The sequence below is a fragment of the Drosophila subpulchrella genome, unplaced genomic scaffold, assembly GCF_014743375.2.
Source record: "Drosophila subpulchrella strain 33 F10 #4 breed RU33 unplaced genomic scaffold, RU_Dsub_v1.1 Primary Assembly Seq45, whole genome shotgun sequence".
Lineage (NCBI taxonomy): Eukaryota > Metazoa > Arthropoda > Insecta > Diptera > Drosophilidae > Drosophila > Drosophila subpulchrella.
The window spans coordinates 548,300-562,503 of NW_023665660.1; the positions used below are offsets into that span (position 1 = coordinate 548,300).

Here is a 14,204-nt window from a genome sequence, read left to right on the forward strand (position 1 = left end):
TTGCGCAGTATAAAAGCTACATATGGACATTAAGCATAGGAAATATATGTTTTTTATGTACATACATGTGTATATCCTGATCAATATGCAGTATTTTATAATTATAATTTGTTAAATTTTGGTCACATTTTAAATAGTAAAATTTAAAACAGTATTTAAAGTTTTGCTTGCAAAAGATACATTACTTGTATTCTTGTTTTGCTATTATACCCTTGCGGAAGGTATTATGATTTCAGTCAGAAGTTTGCATCGCAGTGAAGGAGACTGTCCGTCCGTTTCTACGCAATCTAGTCTCTCAATTTTAAAGCTATCGGGCTGATACTTTTCCTAAAGTCTTCTTTCTTTTGCAGGTAGTATATAGTTTTTAAGAACCAGCCGGATCGGACAACTATATCTTATAGTTCCCATAGGAATAATCGGAAAAAAATAATTTTTTTAATTATATATTTGGTGTTTTTTAACATATAACATCCTATAATTTTAATTTTATTTTATCAAAATCGGACGACTATATCATACAGGTCCCTTCTGTTCCAAAAAAAAAAGTTTCACTTGTGAATCACATGTCACATGAATCACATGTCAATGACATGTCCTCTTGCACAAGTGAAGAACAAGTGACGCTCCATATAGAAAATTGTATGGGATGTCCGCATTTTCACAAGTCAAAATTCAAATGAAAATTTTTCGAAGTCCTACGGGATTTCACTTGTTCCTTATACTCATTTTTCGTATGGCCTGTCACGTTCCGGTGACACGTCCCAAGTGAATCACTTGTGAAAATCAGAATTTTTCCATGAGTTTTCACTTGTGAAATCACTTGCAAGTGACACGTCCCAAGTGAAATCACTTGTGAAAATCAGAATTTTTCCACGAGTTTTCACTTATGAAAATATAGAATTTAAAATACATACATTTTTAATTACATTTAAATTAATTTTAATTAGATCGTATTATTCAGATTTTCAATAAGGGGACAATTATTGTTAGTATTTCTGTTGTTTTGTTTTGTTAGTTTGTTTTTCACGTTCGTCATCGCCTTTCTCAAACATTTGTCCGGGTCTTTGGAGTCCTTGGCCAACGCTCCTGAAAAAATGTATGGGCATATGATTAAAAAATGCGTTTTACTTTTTTAATTGTATATTTTTTTTGGCACAAAACATTTCGTCATCCACTTTCGGCTAACGGAACCCATTGAATACCTTCAACATTTACGTACTTTAAACTAAGATCAATGCACAGCATCTTAAACTTTATGTAGCACTTACCTGACTTTATTATATTAACTAAACGATTAAAGTAACTCTGCTGCGCACAATTAAAATGCATGCTTCCCTTTCTATCACTCAAACAGAATGCACCAAGTCTTCTCACCCCTTTACTTGATTTCTTTTGTTTTCTCTTCGCTGTTGGCGCGTGCCACTGCACCTATACCCTTTCTAAAGCGAAAAATATCCGACTATATAATTTGTACTTCTTAAGTAAAAAATACAATACGAATTTTTAAAAAATGTTAATACTAATACTACTAAGGTTTTAAATATTGAAATCAATTTTAACGGACTAATTTTCTATAATTACACTAAAAAAATATATTGTAATAAAAATGTATAATATGTAAACATAACATTATAAGTAAATCCAAATTACTTAATTTTACTATAATCAAATAATTTACTTTTATAAAACAATATAAGTTGTTTATTTTCGATACACAATAATGCTCCTAAAATATTGGGGCATTCACATGTCACTGCTCCACGAAAATTTTTCCGCTGAAATATTAGTCGCTAGCCGAACATAACGGAGAGCTGTGTGTTGATAACTGCTTTATTCTTCATTTGATACATTATTATATACTACTTGGAACACGGATGCGTAGTTGGCTCGGGTGACACTGCAAAATGTGCTGACTGCATTGGCGAGTCAGTGTGGCGTTGAGTCGGTGAAACGGTGAGTTAGTGAGACACATAACATGCTGATCAGCAATTCTCATCTGCAGTGAGTACTACTGAGTGCCTGGTACTGTTCCCAACTTGGCTACTGCTTGATTTGTTGGGTGTGGTCATGTTGAGTACCTTTGGGTACGAACAACATGTTAGGCACCTTTTCATCGCGTAGCAGCAAATATATTTACAGTTGTATTTAATTTCTATATTTTTTATTTGTTTAGATCTTTATTTTAAAATGTTGGCTCGGGGGTTCCCGGTCCTAACGGAGTCGTTGGGACCTCCTCGCCAGCATCTGGGGCCGGCGTTGCCTTTTTTCTTGGTGCAGCTCAAATTCTTCACGCACCGCGTTGCCTTCTGCAGCGCCTTTTCGGGAGGCTCCGAGGGATCCACCAGAGCGATTGCATCTTGTATTAGAAGAAAAATTAGTTTTGAAAATAGAACGAGACGAGAATAAAAACGAGTGTCCAAAAGTAATCGATATTTGAAAGTTTTATTTATAATAAAGAAAATGTTATCTTTGGCATTTAATGAAAATCACAGAAGTCTTTTAAAAATTAAACTAATCTAAATAAAATCCTGAAATTTTTTGTCAATTATAAAGAAAAATATACCACACGTTATTTATATAGCTTTGTATTTTTTATTAACAATTTTTTTATTTTGCATTTGCGGGAAATCTAACACTTTTCCAGGGACTGAAAATTGAAACTTTTATTTAAATAGCCATGTTTGTTTACGTACACAAAAGTAAAAACTGTTGTTTATTGTTATTAATATTCATTTGTAACGATTTTTAACCACAAACCTAAAGCCTAGTACGCAGATCGGCTAAGAGTTTCACTAGTCGAAAAATCTTATTCTTTGTAGTGTGACCGAAGTTTTCAAAGTTCACCCGCAATGCATGTAGCATGGTCTTACTGACAAGCAGCTGGGTTTGTTGCCAAACGAAAAACAAAACAATTGAAGAAATTTAAAAAGGAGCAGTCTGCTGGTACACAAAGAAATTCAATTAAAAATAGATGGAATGTTCAACGAATGTTTTTATTTATGTAAATTAGTTGTTTAAAGCATCCTTTTCGTCCCACGGATGCTTCGCCATCTTTCCCGCGCCACCGCAGTCCAGCTCCGAGTCCCAATAGGCATATTGGACCTTGAGGAAATGGGAGCCGGATTGGGAAAAGGGTTGATCCGCTGATGCTGCAGGAAGTCGCCCAGCATCCTGGCAGTGGCTGGACATGGCTTCTCCAACTGTTCCTTAGCGGGCGCCCTATTTTCCTCCTCCCTGTAGAAGGCAGCGCGTCCTCCAGCTCCGCTTAAGCTGCCAAGTAGCTGGTGGTTATGGTGTACGGAGTCCTAATGGAGAGGTCTTCGGAGATCATATTACTGTTGGTTCTGCTGAAAAGATACTTCTATTGATAAAACGCAACCAAATTATTTTGGCTAGATCTTACTTTCTTTGCCAGGACACGCCCGGCAGGATGTCCATGTAGAGAGGATTTTGGGATTCTCTACTGGATCTCCTCCAGCACTTCAACTATTATGCGGATTTGCCCCTGTTGTGGTATTGCTTAATGTCGGTCAAATCCCACAATAATGGGCAACAGCTTGGATTAGACATCCTTTAACCGTTTTTGGTGTTTTTCTTCCATTTAAAATTTGTAAATTCCCACCGCTTCTGCACGAACACCGCCAAAGATTAAATTTCTAATTCTTTGGGCCGCGGCTAACGGCGTTCATCGAAAATTCACTCTCGAAATCTGTTATTTTTTCTGGTATTTCCTTAGCTCATCTGAGTACCGCGCTGAAAAACAGACCCGACGAAAACCTTTAGCCACCTGTTTGCCTCTCGCTCACTCCTATGGTTAGCTCGCGGTTTTCGTCGATGTGAGTACTAGGCTTAAGTGTTAAGCCTAGTACTCAGATCGGCTAAGAGTTTCACTAGTCGAAAAATCTTATTCTTTGTAGTGTGACCGAAGTTTTCAAAGTTCACCCGCAATGCATGTAGCATGGTCTTACTGACAAGCAGCTGGGTTTGTTGCCAAACGGAAAACAAAACAATTTGAGAAATTTAAAAAGGAGGAGTCTGCTGGTACACAAAGAAATTAAATTAAAAATAGATGGAATGTTCAACGAATGTTTTTATTTATGTAAATTAGTTGTTTAAAGCTTCCTTTTCGTCCCACGGATGCTTCGCCATCTTTCCCGCGCCACCGCAGTCCAGCTCCGAGTCCCAATAGGCATATTGGACCTTGAGGAAATGGGAGCCGGATTGGGAACAGGGTTGATCCGCTGATGCTGCAGGAATCCCCCAGCATCCTGGCAGTGGCTGGACATGGCTTCTCCAACTGTTCCTTAGCGGGCGCCCTATTTTCCTCCTCCCTGTAGGAGGCAGCGCGTCCTCCAGCTCCGCTTAAGCTGCCAAGTAGCTGGTGGTTATGGTGTACGGAGTCCTAATGGAGAGGTCTTCGGAGATCATGTTACTGGTGGTTCTGCTGAAAAGATACTTCTATTAGTAAAACGCAACCAAATTATTTTGGCTAGATCTTACTTTCTTTGCCAGGACACGCCCGGCAGGATGTCCATGTAGAGAGCGAAGTCCCACTCGGCATGTTCCTTCCCACTGGGATTCTCTAGTGGATCTCCTCCAGCACTTCAACTATTCTGCGGATTTGCCCCTGTTGTGGTATTGCTTCCTGTCGGTCAAATCCCACAATAATGGGCAATAGCTTGGATTAGGCGTCCTTTTCCATCTGCACTGACCTCCTTTAACCGTTTTTGGGGTTTTTCTTCCATTTAAAATTTTTAAATTCCCCACCGCTTCTGCACGAACACCGCCAAAGATGAAATTTCTTATTCTTTGGGACGCGGCTAACGGCGTTCATCGAAAATTCACTCCCGATATCTGGTATTTTTTCTGGTATTTCCTTAGCTCATCTGAGTACCACGCTGAAAAACAGACCCGACGAAAACCTTTAGCCGCCTGTTTGCCTCTCGCTCACTCCTATGGCTAGCTCGCGGTTTTCGTCGATGTGAGTACTAGGCTTTAAGAACAAACATCTCTTATTTTTGGTCTCTAGGAACTTTGCAAATAAGATTTTTAAATGCTTTCACAGATTCATTTACTTATTTATTTATATGCACCATTTGTTGTTTTTCACGTCAAAAATTAATATTTTTCACAGCTATTTTTTCCGCTACGTGTTTTTTTAGGAATCTTGTATTTTCCTTTTTTTTAATATACATTAACTTGTTTTTACTCTCACTGTTTAAATAAATATTGGTCTGCGACAGACTTACCTGGGAATCGTATAGGTATCACTTTTAAACCATTGGCTTTTTTTATTTAACTACGTTAATTGCGGGTAATTGTAACTCCTTCACATAAGTAAACGCAAGTAAAATACATGAAAAAAGGCACGTGCCTTCCAGAAAAACAACAAGCAACAACAACAACGGTTCCGCTAATCCGTTGTTGTTCTATTTTTTGGCATGTCCCCTCGTACATAAAAGCAAGGTATTTATAGACATAGCCGACTATGCAAATCGTTATATAAAACTGTATTTTTAAAACTTCACGTATTAATAAATAATATTATGAACATATAAATTTTTTTAAGAAATACAAATATTTTAAAACCCAAACCTATAATTTTAATTGGTTGTTTTAACATTATCAAAAAAAAGTCGCATTATTTAAAAGGCAAGGGTGCACAAAAGGGTATATATTTTAATTGCGGAGCCTCCTTGCCTTCACCCGCAATTTTCCAGCTCAGACATGGCGAGAGACGGAGAGCTTAAAAGTACTTTTTGTGCGTTCTCTTTGCGGACCCCAACTGAGAGCGCGTCTCTTTGCCGCAGTTGCGCTCAGCTCTGCCGGCGTCGCTGGCTGCTCTGCTGACGTCGCAGTCGACTTCGTGATGATTGGGCGCTTATACTCAATTGTGGAAGTGCAGGGTAGTAACATGAATTTCATACATAGTTGGGTTGCTGTAGTCACAGTTATAATTTCGTGTATAGCAACTTTAAGTCAAAATATAATTAAAGAAAAGTCGCTTAACACAATTTCGAATAATAAAGAAAGCCAACTTGTTTTTGAAGATCCTAAGAAACTGTCTATTAACAAAGGCAAAGATACAAACACACCAAACTTTATTAGACTCGTATTAATGCGCCTAATTTACGGAATCGCCACTAGTATGGGTTTAGAGGAGCAACTGGAAGATGCATTTAACAGTGCGTTTGTTCCGCCAAACGCTAATGATGGACTTGAATTTGATGAGTATGGCGATGATAATAGTGGTGCAATATTGTTTGGAAATATCTTTAGTAATAACAACTAACAACTTTGATACACGTACAAAGTTACTATTTACTATGTATGAATAAATACATATGTATGTACAAATACATAGCAAAGTATGTAAACCTTACACACATATTTACATATGTAAATTGTAAAGCATTAAATGAGTTTTTTATTTCGATAAAGCATACACTACATAATGCATTAATGTACTTGTATGAGCAATTTCCCTGAAATTTCGCAATTCAACGAACAAGTTTATCAACGTTCCACCAACAAGCAGATTATGTATGTCACACAGGATTAATACAAACTTCCTTATACCTAAACCCGTTACTCGAAAAGTAAAAGGGTATATTGTAATCGGGGAAAAGTATGTAACAGGTAGACGACCCCATTAAACATACATATTCTTGATCAGCATCACTAGCAAAGTCGATCTGCCCGTGTGAACGCTGTGCTCCCGGAAACTATAAGAGCAATAGGGTTGAGATTTCAGATTTATGTTCCTAATTTTCGTTCGCAGCGCAAGTTTGTTACGCGACCATGCCACGCCCACTCTAATGCTCTGATGCTTACAAACCGCCCAAAACTGTAGATCCTACAGTTTTAGTGCTGAAAAAAGATTCTACTGAAATGTATAGTTCTTGCGAATAGCTATCGATCGACCTACAAACATCGTAATTTTGAAAGCTGATATCTCGGAAACTATAACAGATAGTGAATTAGGATTTTAGATTTAAACTCCTTAGCTTTGTACGCAGCGAACGTTTGTTAAGCAAACATGCCACGCCCACTCTGACGCCCACAAACCGCCCAAAACTGTTCCACCCCAAATTTTCATGCAAGACAAAATGTTAACTGAAATGTATTAAGCCTAGTATTCACATCGACGAAAACCGCGAGCTAATCATAGGAGTGAGCGAGAGGCAAACGCTTTTCGTCGGGTCTGTTTTTCACCTCGGTACTCAGATGAGCTAAGGTAATACCGAAAAAATACCAGATTTAGCGAGTGAGTTTCGATGAACGGCATAAGCCGCGGCCCAAAGAATAAGAATAAGAAATTTAATTTTTGGAGGTGTTCGTGCAAAAGAGTAAGGAAAGCCTCAAAAACGCCTACAGGAGGTCAGTGCAGATGAAAAAGGAAGCCTAATCCGAGCTGTTGCCCATTATTGTGGGATTTCACGGACAGAAAGCAATACCACGACAGGGCAAATCCGCAGAATAGTTGAAGTGCTGGAGGAGATCCACTAGAGAATCCCAGTGGGAAGTAACATGCCGAGTGGGACCTTGCCCGATCTTCGACGAGCTCTCCACTGAGGAACCACTAGACTCTACCTCCACCAGCTACTTGGCAGCTAAAGCGGAGATGGAGGACGCGCTGGCTTCTAAGGGGAGGAGGAAATAAGGTCTCCCGCTAAGGGACAGCTGAAGGAGCCATCACCAGCCATTACCAGGATGCTGGGCGACTTTATGCAGCATCAGGCGGAACAACCCCGTTCTCAATCCGGCTCCCACTTACTCAAGGTCCAATATGCCTATTGGGACTCGGAGCTGGACTGCAGATGGCGCGGGAAAGATGGCGAAGCATCCGTGAAATGAGAAAAAAAGCTGTATACTACTAATTTAAATAAATAAAACATTTCTTGAACATTCCATTTATTATACCCGTTACTCGTAGAGTAAAAGGTTATACTAGATTTGTCGGAAAGTATGTAACAGACAGAAGGAAGTGTTTCCGACCCAATAAAGTATATATATTCCTGATCAGGATCACTAGCCGAGTCGATCTAGCCATGTCCGTCTGTCCGTATGAACGCTGAGATCTCGGAAACTATAAAAGTGGGATTAAGCATGCAGATTCCTTGCGCTACACAAGTTTGCTTCAGCAGGGTGCCACGCCCACTCTAGCGTCCAGAAGCCGCCCAAAACAGTGGCTCATACAGTTTTGATGCTAGAATAAAAATTTTAACTGAAATGTATTGTTTTCATCAATACCTATCGATTGACCCAAAACAAGTTTGCCACGCCCACTTTAGCGCCAACAAACCGCCCAAACACTTGAAAAAATCGTTAATATGAACGCGGATATCTGGGAAACTATCAAAGATAGAGAATTGGGATCTCAGATTTATATTCCGTAGCCTTGTACGCAGCGCAAGTTTATTATGCGAATATGACACGCCCACTCTAACGCCCACAAACCGCCCAAACCTGTGGCGCCCACAATTTTCAAGCTAGAATCAAAATTTTAACTGAAATGTATTAGTCTTGTCAATACTTATCGATTGATCTTAAAAAAGGATTGACCCGCCCACAAACCGATCAAACCGGTGGCGCCCAAAATTTTCATTGTAGAGAAACAATTTTAACTGAAATGTATTGGTCTCGTCAATACCTATCGATTGATCCACTTTCCCACGCCCACTCTAACGCCCATAACGCATAAATCTGGCTACCGCCCACATAACCATATATTGAGATCACGGGTAGGTGGCGCATTACAATCTCGCTTTGCTGCTTGCATATCTTCATTTCTTTTTGGTCCCGACTTACTTGTCTCCATCTCCCTTTAGCTGACTAACGGGTATCTGATAGTCGAGGCACTCGACTATAGCATTCTGCCTCTTTCTTTTCGCTTCAGTTTTCTGTCTTCTATAATTGTTGGGCGACACCCTGTTATGTCTCGACTTGTTTTTGTATATTGGATCCAACCATCGGGCTCCGGTTTGCTATCGGATCTCTCAAGGATAAGCGTAATCGCGATAGTTGAATTTGTCGGCAAACAGTAATTATTTTATTTATTTCATACTTGATGTTGGTTCATAATAGCAAGGACTGCACACCTGCTGTCGATGGCCGCGGAACACACCCCCCATCGTCTTGCAACTCCCCTGATACTGCAGACTGCCTGTTATTCGTCACCCTACCCCATTATAGTACTCTCTCCACTTATATTAATATAGTATTACTACTCGGTTACGGTAAGGTAAACGGTTCTTGCCTAACTCTTTGCACAAATGTTATTTTCGAGCTCTGCTAATAAGGGTCCAATCGGTTCTAACTTGTAGAAATTCTCGTGGCGTCACTATTGGCCCACAATAGTCCCTATTCAATTTTTATAAGGCCTGCCTAAACAATAATCACATCCTTAATCAACTTGCTAATATAAATGAAGAACTTATTTGGCGCTTAAAACATCCCAGGTGCCAGCGTTGTAATTGCATTTAGTTTTACGTTGCTTTTCATTTCTTTTGTAATCGGCTTATGCCGATAAGCCGTTCACTTCAGCGATTCTCTATGTGAACATTTGTGCGTTAAGCCTAGTACTCACATCGACGAAAACCGCGAGCTAGCCATAGGAGTGAGCGAGAGGCAAACAGGCGGCTAAAGCTTTTCGTCGGGTCTGTTTTTCAGCGCGGTACTCAGATGAGCTAAGTAAATACCAGAAAAAATACCAGATTTCGGGAGTGAATTTTCGATGAACGCCGTTAGCCGCGGCCCAAAGAATAAGAAATTTAATCTTTGGCGGTGTTCGTGCAGAGGCGGTGGGGAATTTATAAATAAAAAATGGATGAAAAACACCCAAAACGACTAAAGGAGGTCAGTGCAGATGAAAAAAGACGCCTAATCCAAGCTGTTGCCCATTATTGTGGGACTTGACCGACAGGAAACAAAACCACAACGGGGTAAATCCGCAGAATAGTTGAAGGAACATGGGACATCGCTCGATCTCCGACGAGCTCTCCATTGAGGACTCCTCCCTCACCAGCTACTTGGCAGCTGGTGATGGAGCGAAGGTAGAGGATGCGCCGGCTTCTATAGGGAGGAGGAAATAAGGTCGCCCGCGAAGGGACAGCTGGAGGAGCCATCACCAGCCATTATTGGCCAGCTCGGAGCTGGACTACAGATGGCGCGGGAAAGATGGCGAAGCATCCGAGGGACGAGAAGGAAGCCTTAAACTTCTAGTTTACATAAATAAAAACATTCGATGAAAATTGTATTTATTTTAATTTTAATTTCTTTGTGCAGCAGCAGATTTTTTTTTTAAATTGAAATTGAAATTCCAATTGATTTGTTTTCCGTTTGACAACAAGCCCAGCTGCTTGACAGTAAGACCATGCTACATGCATGGCGGGTGAACTTTGAAAACTTCGGTCACACTACAAAGAATAAGATTTTTCGACTAGTGAAACTCTTAGCCGATCACTAGTGGAAGTGGGAGCCGGATTTGGAAAGGGGTTTTTTCGCCTGATGCTGGGCAACTTGGATAAGTCATATATTATACGTCATTTTTCATTTGGACTGATCTCCTGCAGGCGTTCCATTTCCTTGCATTTATTCTTTGTGCGGTGGCTAACGGCGATCATTGAAATTCACTCGCGAAATCTTTTTTTCTGGTATTTTCTTAGCTCGTCTGAGTACCGCGCTGAAAGTTGGCTTAAGCCTAGTACTCAGATCGGCTAAGAGTTTCACTAGTCGACAAAATCTTATTCTTTGTAGTGTGACCGAAGTTTTCAAAGTTCACCCGCAATGCATGGTCTTACTGTCAAGCGGCTGGGTTTGTTCCCAAACGGAAAACAAATCAATTCGAGAATTTTAAAAAGGAGTCTGCTGGTACACAAGGAAAGTAAAATAAAAATAAAAGGAATGTTCAACGAATGTTTTTATTTATGTAAATTAGTAGTTTAAAGCTTCCTTAATGTCCCACGAATGCTTCGCCATCTATCCCGCGCCACCGCAGTCCTGCTCCCAATGGGCGTATTGTACCTTGAGGGAATGGGAGCCGGATCGGGAACGGGGTTGATCCGCTGATACTGCAGGAAGACGCCCAGCATCCTGGCTATGGCTTCTCCAACTATTCTTTAGTGGGCGCCCTATTTTCCTCCTTCCTACAGAATCCAGCGGGACCTCAAGCTCCGCTTAAGCTGGCCAAGTAGCTGATGGTGGTGGAGTCCGGAGTCCTAATGAAGAGGTTGTCGGATATCGTATTACTGGTGGTTCTGCTAAAAAGATACTTATATTAGTACAACGTAACCAAATTCTTTTGGCCAGGTCTTACTTTATTTACGAGGACACGCCCGGGAGGATGTCCATGTGGAGATCGAAGTCCACTCGGCATCCTCCAGCAGTTCAATTTGCCCCTGTTATGGTATTGCTTCCTGCCGGTCAAGTCCCACAATAATGGGCAACAGCTTGGATTAGGCGTCCTTTTTCATCTGCACTGACCTCCTTTAACCGTTTTTGGGGTTTTTCTTCCATTAAAAATTTTTAAATTCCCCACCGCTTCTGCACGAACACCGCCAAAATTTTTAACAAAAAACATTAGAAATGTTTTTTGGTTAATACATTTTATTTCCGTTTTAGATTTAGAATTTTATTTTGTTTTCTTACCTTATTTTTAACTACGACAACTGAAATGCTCCTTCCAACATTTCTATTTTACTTTTACTTTTCATTTAGACTTTATTATTTTAGTTTCTTGTATTTAAAATTTGTAATGCCGTTCTCGTGTTTTGGTCGTACTATCACTAAAACATCGAGTGACATCGATATCAATATCGACACGCCGATATACAACAAGCTTTTGTGCAATATATCGGGCAAAATGACGCAAGTGTGCATCAACGGTTTTTTACTTTCAAACCTTGTGAAAATGTAAAATTATTTAGCGTTTTTAACGAAAACTATTAGTTTTACAGAAAAAATGTAAAACGTAAATACCTCATTTCTTTAAAAGCTTTCATTCCTCCTTAGCAAACTTTTTGATTAAGTTAATACATTCGAAGATGTTTACGAAAAACAGTTTTTACCGTTATTTTCCATGATCCCGTTATTTGCGCCAACTTTGACTATTTTTCCCGTAATCAGGACCCCAAATAACGTGGATATTGAAAGTTTTAACGAAATCTGGCGTTAGAGCTAAACGGAAGTTCACCCAAAAAATTAAAGGATTTTCTAATTTTCTCATTAAATGACTGCCTTTTTATTCGCCCAACATATCTTTTCTTCCCTTTTCCTTTTATAAAAGTTTTTGTTTTTCTCTGACGAATGTTTTATTTATTGTTTTTATTCCTTTTTATTCCTAATCCATTTTTGTTTATTTTCTTTGGAAGTAGCTTATCATCATCTTTGGCCAGACGGCATGTCCGTTACATCCAGCAACATTTTCCACAAGGACCGTGACCGCCTAATGTTGTAAGCTATCGATCCTCATCTCCTATCTGCCCTTTTCTGACTTTTTGCTGTCTTTACAGGATTTTGTGAACTTCTTCTCAGCGATAATATTTCGTGGCTGCTTCTCTCGATTCTCGGTGAAGCATATTCAAATTGCTTTGGGTAGAGTTGACCGCCACTCATTGTCGAGGACCTGGCGAAGATTTTAGATGTTCTTCTGTTTGTATACCCGTTACTCGTAGAGTTTAAGGGTATATTGGGTTCGAGGAGAAGTATGTAGCAGGTAGACGGAAGCCTCTTCGACCCCATAAAGTATATAAGTTAACTAAGTTAACCGAGCGGCGGCAATGACCGTTCGTTCGACAGCTCGCTCCGGCCAAAACTGCTGACACAGCGTCTGGCCGGATGCCCATGCATAGCCGGCAAACACAGCATATTTGCGTGGCCGCTATGATTCCAATTTTTGTTAGCTTTAAGTTCAGTCTAATTTGAAGTCTTGAATAAAGAGCACAAGCTCTGACAATATTAAACTCCGGCAACCGCCGTTAAGAACTTATTATTTCCACACTGTCTGAGTCTCTAGGCCAGCAGGTAAAGAAGGGCAGTCACCCTTCCAACGTAAACTTCCTAATCTTCAGTGGATAGGAGTAGCCAGCCGGCTCCTCAAGAATCACCAACATCAAGTACGTGTGATCCCCCCTGGATCCAACACCCTTGGCCCATAAGAATTGGGACTGATATTAGTGACTGCTGCGTGGGACCTGCCCGCCAGCCGATCTGTATTATATAATAATTAGTGACTGCTGCGTGGGACCTGCCCGCCAGCCAACCCCCACTAAATAAATAATTGGCGCTCAACGTAAAATTCGGATTGCAACAAATCTAGGGAATCATGTAAGTGAGCATTTTCATTCACACATACCCTCTATCTGCATTCATTTTGTAAAAAATCAAATACACTGCCAGAAAAATTTCTGCAGTTCCATTATTGACATTTCACATTAATTTCGTAAATTTACTCTCATTAATTGATTGACATTTACAATTCTTTTATAATAAATTCGAAATAAAAGAAGAAAATAAAATTTTTGAAATCTTATATAATAAATATATTTTAACCAAATATATTATTAATGGTAACATATTGACAATATTACCAAATATTATTGCGTATTGTTTGCATGCTATAATCTTTTTTTTTGCAAATAGATAAACCAATATTTTAGTGCAGCCATAAAGAAAAAATTACAATCTTTAAATATCCCGACCGAATATCTTGTATTCTCAGCGTTAGCTTCGCAGTCTTGTTGGTTTTATTGTCTCCTCACCCCACATCCGCGAACCCGATACGGTCGCGCATGCATTTGTGTGGCAGTTGTTGTTTTTCATTTTCTTGGTTTGCCATAGCGGAGGCTCAGTACCCGCGCACCCCTCACCTTGTCACTGCCTGGCAAGGCAACAACTCAGTCTGAACAGCAAAGCGGCGACTCAGCCCCCGCGTCCCCCTCGACAGGCCAGCTGCCTGCACAAGCATACAGCTTGACCATGCTCTTACTCTTCAGGGCGAATTTGTAATTGCAGACCCTCATGAACAATCCATTTCAGCAGTATAGGAATAATAAACAAATCTCCAGCGGCTCTGATTCTGAGACCGAAGGCCCAGCCAGAACTTCTACACCGAAACGTGTACGCGCTAATATTCCCTCAGCTGTAAACATGGCTTTTAGTATGGAACAAATGACAGCCACCATACAGGCGGCAGTTGCCCATGC

At 40.1% G+C, this 14,204-nt stretch overlaps 3 long non-coding RNA genes across 4 annotated transcripts; 1 reads left to right on the top strand and 2 right to left on the bottom strand.

The window, feature by feature from the left end:
• Positions 1-1,394: 1,394 nt before the first annotated feature.
• LOC119562419 lies at positions 1,395-6,399 on the bottom strand. Its single transcript, XR_005221842.1, has 3 exons — positions 5,250-6,399; positions 2,107-2,356; positions 1,395-1,439 (listed from the first exon to the last, which is right to left on the bottom strand). It is a non-coding gene; the product is annotated as an uncharacterized LOC119562419 (long non-coding RNA).
• A 4,547-nt stretch (positions 6,400-10,946) lies between these two features.
• Positions 10,947-11,760, bottom strand: LOC119562418. Of its 2 annotated transcripts, none has more exons than XR_005221841.1 (3): positions 11,650-11,760; positions 11,318-11,544; positions 10,947-11,258 (listed from the first exon to the last, which is right to left on the bottom strand). It is a non-coding gene; the product is annotated as an uncharacterized LOC119562418 (long non-coding RNA). The 2 variants fall into 2 exon arrangements; XR_005221840.1 differs by having other exon boundaries at positions 10,947-11,261.
• A 613-nt stretch (positions 11,761-12,373) lies between these two features.
• LOC119562420 lies at positions 12,374-12,962 on the top strand. The gene is made up of 2 exons (XR_005221843.1): positions 12,374-12,453; positions 12,513-12,962. It is a non-coding gene; the product is annotated as an uncharacterized LOC119562420 (long non-coding RNA).
• The last annotated feature ends 1,242 nt before the right edge of the window (positions 12,963-14,204 follow it).